The sequence below is a fragment of the Trachypithecus francoisi genome, unplaced genomic scaffold, assembly GCF_009764315.1.
Source record: "Trachypithecus francoisi isolate TF-2019V2 unplaced genomic scaffold, Tfra_2.0 Lachesis_group5, whole genome shotgun sequence".
In the NCBI taxonomy this organism is placed as follows: Eukaryota; Metazoa; Chordata; class Mammalia; order Primates; family Cercopithecidae; genus Trachypithecus; species Trachypithecus francoisi.
The window spans coordinates 62373725-62383405 of NW_022681470.1; the positions used below are offsets into that span (position 1 = coordinate 62373725).

At 55.4% G+C, this 9681-nt stretch overlaps 1 protein-coding gene across 15 annotated transcripts in view; it reads right to left on the reverse strand.

Moving 5' to 3' along the window:
• Nucleotides 1-6207, reverse strand: part of LEMD1 (LEM domain containing 1) — a 68028-nt gene extending 61821 nt beyond the window's left edge. For all 15 annotated transcript variants that reach the window (XR_004433702.1, XR_004433704.1, XR_004433701.1 and 12 more), the window contains exon 1: nt 6100-6207. The gene's annotated coding sequence lies outside the window, so the exon portion shown is untranslated. The remainder of the gene's footprint in view (nt 1-6099) is intronic.
• Between the last annotated feature and the right edge of the window lie 3474 nt (nt 6208-9681).

Below are 9681 nucleotides of genomic sequence, written 5' to 3' on the forward strand. Positions count from 1 at the left end.
GCAGCAGGCAGATTGCTGGGCCGGCCCCTGAAGTGGGGGCACATGGGGCAGAGAATTCCAACCCATTTCAGTGTCCCTGCTCGCTGTGAGCCCCACTCCTCCCTCAGAGTCCCCAGCAGCAGGTACCTGGGGAGTCCCTCTGCCAGGCTGTGGTCTCTGCTCCTCTCTGCTCTGCCCGGGCAGGGGTCCTGTCGACTCTCTTCCCTGTCTTTACCCCTTCACCCTTGGCAGAGGGCTCCAGTATCAGCTAGAGGCTCCCTGAAGTCAGGTCCCTTTGCTGCGTCTATTTGAGGGGGAGGAGTCTGGACTAGTGCCTGGGTCCATTCTCCACTCATCAGAGGTCATCATGGGAACTCCCCTCCCACCCTCCCGCTCCTTTTCCATGCCCATAGTCCAGGAGGGACTAAGGAATGGAAAAACAGCCCCCAGAAGCCCAGAATAGGACAGAGAGGTGGGGTGGACACTGGACAAACCTCCTGCTATCACACAGTTGGCTGCATCTGACTGCAAGCTGTTGGCCCTGGCTTCTTCCCCATCCTCTCTGGCTTTTTCCCAGCTCAGGTCCAAGATGGTTTACGGTCTGGGGGCATCGACGATGCTCTGCCCAGCCAGCTTTGTGGGAGCCAAGCAGAAGAGCTGCCAATCCACCCTCCACCACCACTAGGAGGTTCCTCGGCCTCCCTGCTGATCCCTTCCCTTGGCCTGACCCCCACATCTCTCTGTGCCAGATACTCTCCCAGGGTCCTTCAACCCTTGCACCTCTGGCAAAAATGGGCCAGTGAGTCAGAGACAGTATGAACATGTGGAAGAACCAAGAGAAAGAGGAGACTCAGAGCAGGCCAGAAAGTAAGATAAAAAGAAATCCAGGGCCCCAGGCTTGCAGACCACAAACTCCTAAGTGTCTCGAATTTTGGCAATGTCCTTCATCAAAGTGGGCAGCAGCGGGGGTGGAAGCCTAGGAAGCTATTTAAAGGTGTTGGGACATGCCAGGAATTCTCTGATAAACAAGAAGAGGGATATTGCGCCCCCCACCACCCATCCCTTCATCTCCCAAGGCAGAGAGCAGAGGCGCTCTCCGCAAGGCAACTGCCACCCTCACTCCCTGCCACCCCCCACCCCAGGTAAAGGGCAAAAGAGAAGTGACCCAGTAAGGAGGGTGTGCCCTCGGCGCCTCTAGAACAAAGCTGAGTCCTCCGCCCCCTCCCCGGCTCCCTTAGCACCGCGCCTCAGTAATTAAAATATGAATTCACCTTCCCTCCCTGAGCCATTCATCACTGCGAAGGGAAGCAGCTGCGGCTTAGGAGACCGGATTTGGGGGATTAGCTCGGGCGGTGGAGCAGACACACCAGGAGAAAGAATTAAAAAGAAAGGGGGTGAATTGGGTTTTCTCTCCCCACCTCCTCCCTCTCCCTCTCCCTCTCCCTCTGGCCGCCACGGAGCCTCCTATCCCACCCCTTCCCCCAAAGCCTAGCCTCTGCAGGTTTCTGGGAACTGTAGTCTACAAGACCGTGTTGATAAACAGGCAGGCCAGGGGTGGGTAGTGGCACAAACTACAGATCCCAGGACTTCTTCCTGGAGTTGGCAGCAGCAAAACTGGGCACAGGCCTCCAGTCTGGGAGAAACCCGCATTCTCCTTGGAGGTTAACTCCTTCTTGGCCTGCTTGAGCCTGAGCTCCAGCCTCTGGTTCACCACGCTCTCTGGAATCACAGGCCAAGGCCTCTGCCTCCAATGGCCTTCAGAGGCCACAGACCCTAGCTTGCCGGGTCAGCCCCCCTTGTATCTTACTTGCCCACCTATGGAGAAAGCTCCCTCCACTTTTCCAGACTGCAAGGGCAGCCAGGCATTCTCAGTGGTTCTGAGATTCTCAGGAGCTGGAGAGGTCAGACCAGCAATAGTCCTGAAATGTCTTTGTGGCCCGCACCCAGGGTTTTCCAGCCTGGCCTGGCAGAGGCTGGCCCACCCTAAGAGTGGGCAACATGACAGGCAGCAGCAGCTGGGAACCTGGTGGACCAGACCATCAGCACCAGAATGAACCCCAAAGGTCTGACTTTAGTGTCAAACTTTTGAAAGCTGGGGACAGAGACTTTTTTCCCCCCAATAGTCTTTATATTTAGGAAGGAGTAGGGCTTAGCAGTCAAACTCTATTTCCACTAAAAATGGAACAAATACAATAAGAGAGAGTCATCTGAATTCAGTGTTGTTAAACACGGGCCCACTCTCGCAAGGGAGGCCTTATGCTGGGTATATCTGAGGACTGTAAAAAAGACTTAGATTGCTGGGAATAAAGTTTCAGCCATCTGCAGGCAGGGGACAGGACATACGCAGCCCTCTGATCTGTGAATCCTCCAGGGAGAAGGGGCATGAGGGCAACTTGCTTATTCAATGCAGTTGAACAATTACGTGAAATATACAATTGCGTATCTTCTCCGGGCCTGTCCCATGGGCAGTAGCCACAGGAGACAAAGAATAGAATGGAGATCCACCTTTGTAACCCCAGAAGCAATCCAGGCCCAGCCCCAGCAAAGCAAGGACTGTCTTGGGTGAGTTGCTGAGCTGTGGGTTTGCTCTATGTCCCTGCTGGTGGCAACTTACCTCTTTTCTCCCAGTTCACACTTCATTCAACAAACATTTACTCAGCCATCCCTACAAAGTGCCTTGCCTTGCTAGAGCTTTACAGAGGTATAATCTCTGGAATGGCTCATCTGTACCCTTCCTCCCAGGCCCAGCCCAGTGCTGGGGACTACCCCAGCAAACTGAACAACAGGATTCCTGGGAGGGACCCAGTTGCAGGGGGCAGGAAGCGAGCATGGCTCTAACCTGGCTTTCCAGTTAGGAGATCAGGAGTTAAGGGAAGCAAATCAGGTGCCTGGACAGCCTCAGAGCAGGGTAGGGAATAGGATAGGCTCACTGTGGGCCCAGGGCAGCTGGACAAGGAGGGAGGTGGAGGAAGATGCCAGCCATCTCTGAACTCTGGGTGAGAGAACCCAGAGGGCAAGTAAGAAACCCTGGCCAATTCTCATGCCTTGTTCCTTTCACCATCTAAGCTGGGGCAGGAGGGGAAGTAGCCTGGATCAGCCCCAGCAAAAACCCAGCTGGCTTGGGATTTCTCTTTGCTTCTCCTATTGTTCTGATCCCCGCCCCCCCCACCCCCCTCCTCCCCTCCCCACCTCCCCCACCTCCCCGCAACCTCCTGTGGGAAAAGGAAAACCAGTGATGGACAAAGGGTGATTGGAGTTGGGCCATGGGGCCAATTTGTGGACGTGCATCCAATAGAGACCTCCAATAGAGACCTCGTGAGAACAACCTCCCGTGTGGGTACAGCACTCCCTGGTTTTCAGAGTACTTTCCCATGCACTGGTGTTGGCTCTCCCAATATGCAGCATGATGTGCTAAGAGCATGGGTTTTGGCACCAGACCATGTGGGTTCAAGCCCCAGTTCTGCTTCTTCTTATCCATATGAACCTGGGCCAATTTCTTAGCTCCCTATGCCTCAGACTTCCTATAAGTAAAATAGGCTAATAGTAGATAGGACTGTCTGGAGGATGAAATGGGTTAGTGCAGATAAGGTGGTTAGAATCATGGGGTACATAGTAGGTACCCAGTAAATGTTGGTTGGTGAAATTAAGGGCTCTGAGATATTATAAGAAACTTGCCTTCTGATTGTCAATACCAAATCTAGCGCTTTCTATAATTCTTCAGTGGTCTGTCTTAGACAGACTGGGGACTGGAACAGGGGGTAGAAGGCAGGACACAAGGATGCTTCCTCTTCCACCACAGCCACCTGTTGGAATCTTCCAGGATGGTAGGGATAAAGTCAGGCCGATTTAAAAGGGCGCAGGGGAAGGAATGTGGGAGTAAAGACAGGCATAGGGAGGCGCCACGCAAGCAGAGTGACAAGCAGGACTGGGGCAGGGAGGGCTGGTGCCCTTCACACACTGCAGAAGGGGGCCGCTCCTAGAGACAGGAGCACACCAGGAGCGAGGGGCCCTGGAATCCAGCCTGCCGCCCATGGGGGAGCGCCTGCCTTCCTAGTTTCACTCTGCAGAAACCTCCTCTTCCCTCGTGGCCAGCATGGAGTGTTCCCATTTCAGCCTCAGAAAGAGCCCAGAGGTCTCCTTACACAGAAAAAAGGCTGCAGATTCCAAGCTGACCTCGGAGAAAGGCGTGAAGGAGTGAGGCACTGAGCACAGGCCCAAGTCTTCATGGCCTGAGGCCCTTGACTCCAGCCCCCAAATCTCTGGCCATGAGCCAGGCCTCAGTAACTTGGCAAGGGGGAAGGAACCGACTCAGAAAGCTCAGCACACCCTGAAGGTCTCCTTCCTTCCTCAGAGGGAATCTCCCTCTGGAATTACCGGCCCAGTCTCTTCATTCCAGAGTAAGGAAACAGGGCCAGAAGGGAAGTGACTGGGCCAAGGTCACACGGCCTAGCCCCGATCCCAGGTTACCAGATCCCGTGATGCCCCACCCCCAAGCAGAGCCTCCTTCTGGTGCCCCTTGGTGGCTGGCTCCGAACCTGGTCCCGTGGGAGGTGCAGTTGCTGCAGGAGAAGGAGCTCGCCCCTCACTGTAGCCCATGGCTTTTAGCCCTACATGAGTTTGGGACAGCAATCACATAGGAATGAAAAGCCATAGGCCACAGCAGAGTGGAGGGGTCCAGCGGCAGGAATCTCACAGGGAGGTGAGAAGCTGAGGCACCTGAGAAGCCCTCACTCCCCTTCTCAGCACCCCACACACCAGACCCACCCACACTGCCTCCCTCCAGGACGCGGCCCCCCAGGTTAAATTCTCTCACCATCCTCTACCACCTGCGCTAAAGCCATCCCAGTAATGAGTTTCCAGTTCTTGCCCTACAAAGGCCTCACACAATGGTCCTCACTCCAGGGTATGAGGAGGGGTGGCTTCCTGGCCATAAAGGACCTCCTCAAATTCCCTTAATTAGCTTCCAGCCCCCTGCCCAGGGTCCTTAACTACCCCTCCCCTAGAGAATAAGGCCGGATCTTTTCAAGGCTGTGCTGCTGCCAGTACCCAGGACGGGGGGGGGGGGGGGGGGGGGGGGGGGGGGCCCAAGTTAGGCTCCCTCCTTGCAAAGCTTAACTCTTTCTAGTCCAACCACTGGAAGCACAGTGGGCAAAGGAGGGTCTGGGTAAAGGAGGGCAGCGATGAGGACCTGCCCTTTGTTTAGAGGGGTAAATAGGTTTCTTGAGTGCCCCCAGGGGTGGCGGCTGGGCCACCCTACCCAGACCAGTCTGGGTGGTTACCGACAACACCCATTCTTGCATAGTTCAGAGGAGAGTGAGATCTCCATCTCCAGACCTGGCTGGAGGCAGAAAGAGGGCTGCAGCTGAAACCTCCCCAAGCTGAGGGCAGCTCACTCTGGAGCCATCCCTGACAAGGCTGTGGGAGGGGTGCACAGTGCCCTGCCGCTCTCATTGTCAGGACATGGGGGTTAGCACAGACATCTCCAGGAATGGATTGAAGAGCTGAGTTGAGGGGAACCAAGGTCTCGGGGCCCTGGAAAAGATGTGTTCTAATCACAAGTACCATTTTCCCAGCCCCTCCCCTGGGATGGATCAGCTGCAGGCATCAGCTTCAGAGAAGTGGGCCTCTAGGGCTCCTGCTAGCCCAGGCTCAGGAAAGCCCCAGGGGCCTCAGACCTCTCCCAGGGACCCCCAAGAAGATGGTAAGAGGCCTCTGGCAGGGAGTAGCTGCCACTACCACCCCAACTGTACCCTCAGCCCCAGGGCCACACTTGCTGGCTCTCTGCACGACCCTGGTTGAAGCAACCTGCTTTCACTGGACAGGAATCCTGCATTCCCCACCAACAGCACAGCACAGCACAGCACAGCACGCCCCTCCACACACTCCAGCCATGCCCAACCTTAAGGGCCAAACAACCAGGCATCCTGCAGCCTCCCACCTGAACTTTGGGTCATCCATCCCAGCCCCAACCCCCTCTGGTTCTCCTTTCCATCCTTTCTCATGGGTCCCCAGAACCCCAGACCCAGGCCCTGCATAAAGCCATAGACTCTAGGCAGAATGCCCTCAGCTCCCTCCCAGGGGATGTTGGGCCAGGGGCTGGGGGTCCCAGGGGCTGCTCACCTGGCGGACTCAACAAGGCCCCCTTTCCCTCGCAGTCCGCCTCACAATTCCCCGCAGAGCCACTTCCTGCCTTCCAGGCAGCCACTCACTCCTCCACTCACCCCGAGAAGCTCCACGCCCCAGCGAGGGCAGGCCTCCTCCCTCCCCCTGCCCGCCCACCACCGGCCTGGGCTGAGCTGTACCCAACTCAACTTGACTCACTTGTGACCCGCCCCTCCCCCAGCCCTGAGGACAGTGGGGGTGGGGGCGGGCTGGGCAGGCGGGGCGGTCAGGTATTCCTTCAACCCTGACTTGGGCCTGAGTAACAAAGGTCTCATTGAGCCTCTGGCTGTCTGGTCGGTGAAGCACAAACCTCTTGTATCTCTGGCTTTTGATCTCACTCCCTCTGAACCAGCCATGTATTACTCACGTCCCCCTGCCGGGCCATTGGTGCGGAGGGGCTGTTTGGTCCCTCCCTCCCTCCCCATCTCCTTTCTCTCCTTCCTTCCCCTGCCGCTCCCCTCCAGCCTTTTTATAGTTTAATTTTTGGCAGGAGACCTGAGATGGCTCCCTGCAGGCCCCCTCTCCTGCCTGGCCCCCTCCCCTTCTCCGCAGCCCTGGTTCCTCTCCTCACCCATACCCCTATTCTCCTCCTACCACTCCCCTGCCCTGGGAGGACAAGGTCAGCACTTGTCTGTCCTTCCATTTCCTTTCTCAGACCTGCCTGAGCCTGGCCCCCTCCACCCACCCTCACCCACTCCTGTGCTCGGATTCCTAGCCATAGCCTGCCAATCCCAGCTGCCTATCCCTGGGCACAGGAAGGGCTCAGCCCCTGGCCTGCCTACCAAACTCAGCCCACCTGACGAGCTCTGAGTAAGCTCTGGAAGCGGGGCATCTCTCTCTAAGGTGTCTGGGCCAGAGGGACTGGGGCTGGGGATGGAGGTGGGGACAGCCATCATGTCTCAGGCCAGACTGAACCTCACTTGGAATATGGAGGAAGAGGAAGCAGGTCAAGCCTCACCTCCTTTCCTGAGGAAACCCTCCTTCCTCCAATCCAAGAACCTGGGCAGTGAAAGGCCACTGCTGGGCAAGAACCCCAAGGACTCCCCCTCCTCAAGCTGGGGCCATGCCCACGATTCCTGTCTCCTCTGTGCCCACCACAACCTTTCTGTAGCTTGCTGGTGGTGAGAACTGGGGCCCAGCAGCCCAAGGGGCCCAAGGGACATCCCCTGTATATAAGGGCCACCTCACAGGGCCACTGGACCATTTTCTCTTTAGCTTCCCCTGGCTCTATCCCCCAGGATCCCTTTCCTCCTTGGCCACTCCAGGGAGAGAGGCAGTCACCTTTGAGGTCTGAGTTCTCCCCAGAAATGCCAACAGATGCTAAGAATTCCCATGGTGGCCAACTCTAGAGCCCTGCCCATCCCCCACACCTACCACCTGTGGCCTCCTCTCCACTTCAGGAGTTTCCACCCCTCCCTGGCCCTCAGGTACTCCCATTCAGCTGGATTTGGGAAACTTCTGCCCCAACAGAGGCCCCATTCTTCCTGCCGCAGGCTCCCATTGTCCCTCATGACTCCACACATTCTTGGGCCTCTAATGAGAAGTGGAGACAGACACCCGCCCTGCCGGCCTGCCCTTGCTGTCAGCACAGCCTGGGCCCTGCCGCCTGTGGCAGGAGGTGGGGGGAGTGGGCAGGGGGGTAACCAGGAGGGAATAAAAAGAGGTGGGAGACAAAACAGGAGTGAGGGGGAGATGGAACTGAGAGACACAGAGATAGACACTGAGATAAATTCTGAAGAAGAGGACAGAGGTGATAGCAGATGGAAATGTAGAAGAAACTCAACAGGAGAACAAAGGAGAGAAGGGGGAAAGAAACCTTTTTTTTAAGTGAAAACTGTGTCATGCATCTAGGTCCCCCTTAATGATCATCTTTCAGTAACACAAATATTTATTATTATTCCCATTTGGTAGATGAGAAAACTGAGGTTGATGGAGGCTACAACTTGCCTGGATGGACATTTTTTTGTTCTTAGAGGAGAGGGGAGGAGAAGCCTGAGAGAAAGAGAAAGCAGAGAGCCAGAAAAGAAGAATGCTGACAAAGAGAAAGTGGAGGCAGAGGTGGAACGCAGGCAGAACCAGAGGCAGCAGGGAGAGATGAGGGGGCCTGGGGGAAGAGGCGGAGGGAGGTCTGGGAAGAAGACCTCAGGTGTCCCTGGCCTGATTGGCTGGTGGGTGTGCCCTCCCCTCCTCTCTAGGAGTCCCTTAATCTTAGCACAAGCTGCAGAAGCCAGGTCCAGCATGAAAACTAAAGCCTGTTTCACTAGGGAGCAGGGTGCAGCAACTCCCTTTTTAGGGAGCCCCAGTCCCACCATTTCCTTCAAGGGCACACAGTCACCCTGGACCTCAGCCCACATCAGGGCAGTAGTTGGAGATCGCTCTGGTTGAGGTTAAGCCAGGAAGAGAACTCCTTTGCAAGAAGAGTGAACCATTACCCCTCCACAGCAGAGAAAGACACAGAGGGAAGGGCCAGGGGGGCAAACTGGGATCAGTCCAAGAAAGGAAAGAAGTAGGACTGTTCCAACAGGAGCCAGTGGGCTTCCTGTCACTGGAGATCATCAAACACAGGGAACACAGCCACTTCTCAGACCCACTGCCTGGCACACAGTAGCTGCTCAATAAATGGTAAGCTAATGTAGAAAGGATCCTTGCACCTGGAAGTAAGTTAGATAGATAAAACCTAAGGTCCCAACAACTCCAAAATTTCATGAGTCTACATTGGAGCTGACTCGTCCTCTCAGAGCCTTACATAGACTTATGTACCCTTTGCAGGGACTTAGAGCTCAGCAGACCTGCCTTTGCCCATGGTGGAAGGGAACCAGGGTATTAAGCCACTTGCCTTTACCTCCCCACATATACTCCAATCCAAAAAGACTAAATCAGAAGCATTTCACATTATTCGATGGATGTTGGCTGATTGGTATAGGTATACATTCAACGAATGAATGAATGAATGAATGAATGGCTGATGAAGCTTGGAAACAAGAGCAAGAGATCTAAGCTCTCCTATATTTCAGGCCTGGTGTGTGCTTGGAGCTCCTTCATGCCTGTCCCCTAAGGGAAGAGAGTCCCTGGGCTGGAACAGGTTGTGGGGTGTGAGTGGGGAGCAAAGCCTGGAAATCTAATTCCACTCACATGGGGGGTGGGAAGGCACTGCTGAAACTTCAGAGAGACTCAGGGGATCTGATTCTGCTATCTGCCCCAAACAAGCCTGCAGATTTGGAGTTGCGGTTCAGACAGATCTGTGCATTCAGTCCCTGGCCCAGAACCAAGACAAGAAAATGCTAGTTTCATGAAGATGGACCCAGCAGGCTCCCACATACATTGTCCTCCAGACCTGCACTAGACCAGCAGTGTGCTTGCTACGGAGAACAAGATGACCTCCTTATTTTTAGGCCACTAGGTAGCCTTTCCCCATGACTCCGGTCCCCTCTGCTCCCAGGTTCCATCTCTACTCCAAAGCATGGACAGACAGCTCAGGTTCCCTCTCATTTAACAGCTTGGGAGCCCCCAACTCCCTGAGGTAAAGCGGGGTGGGCACTG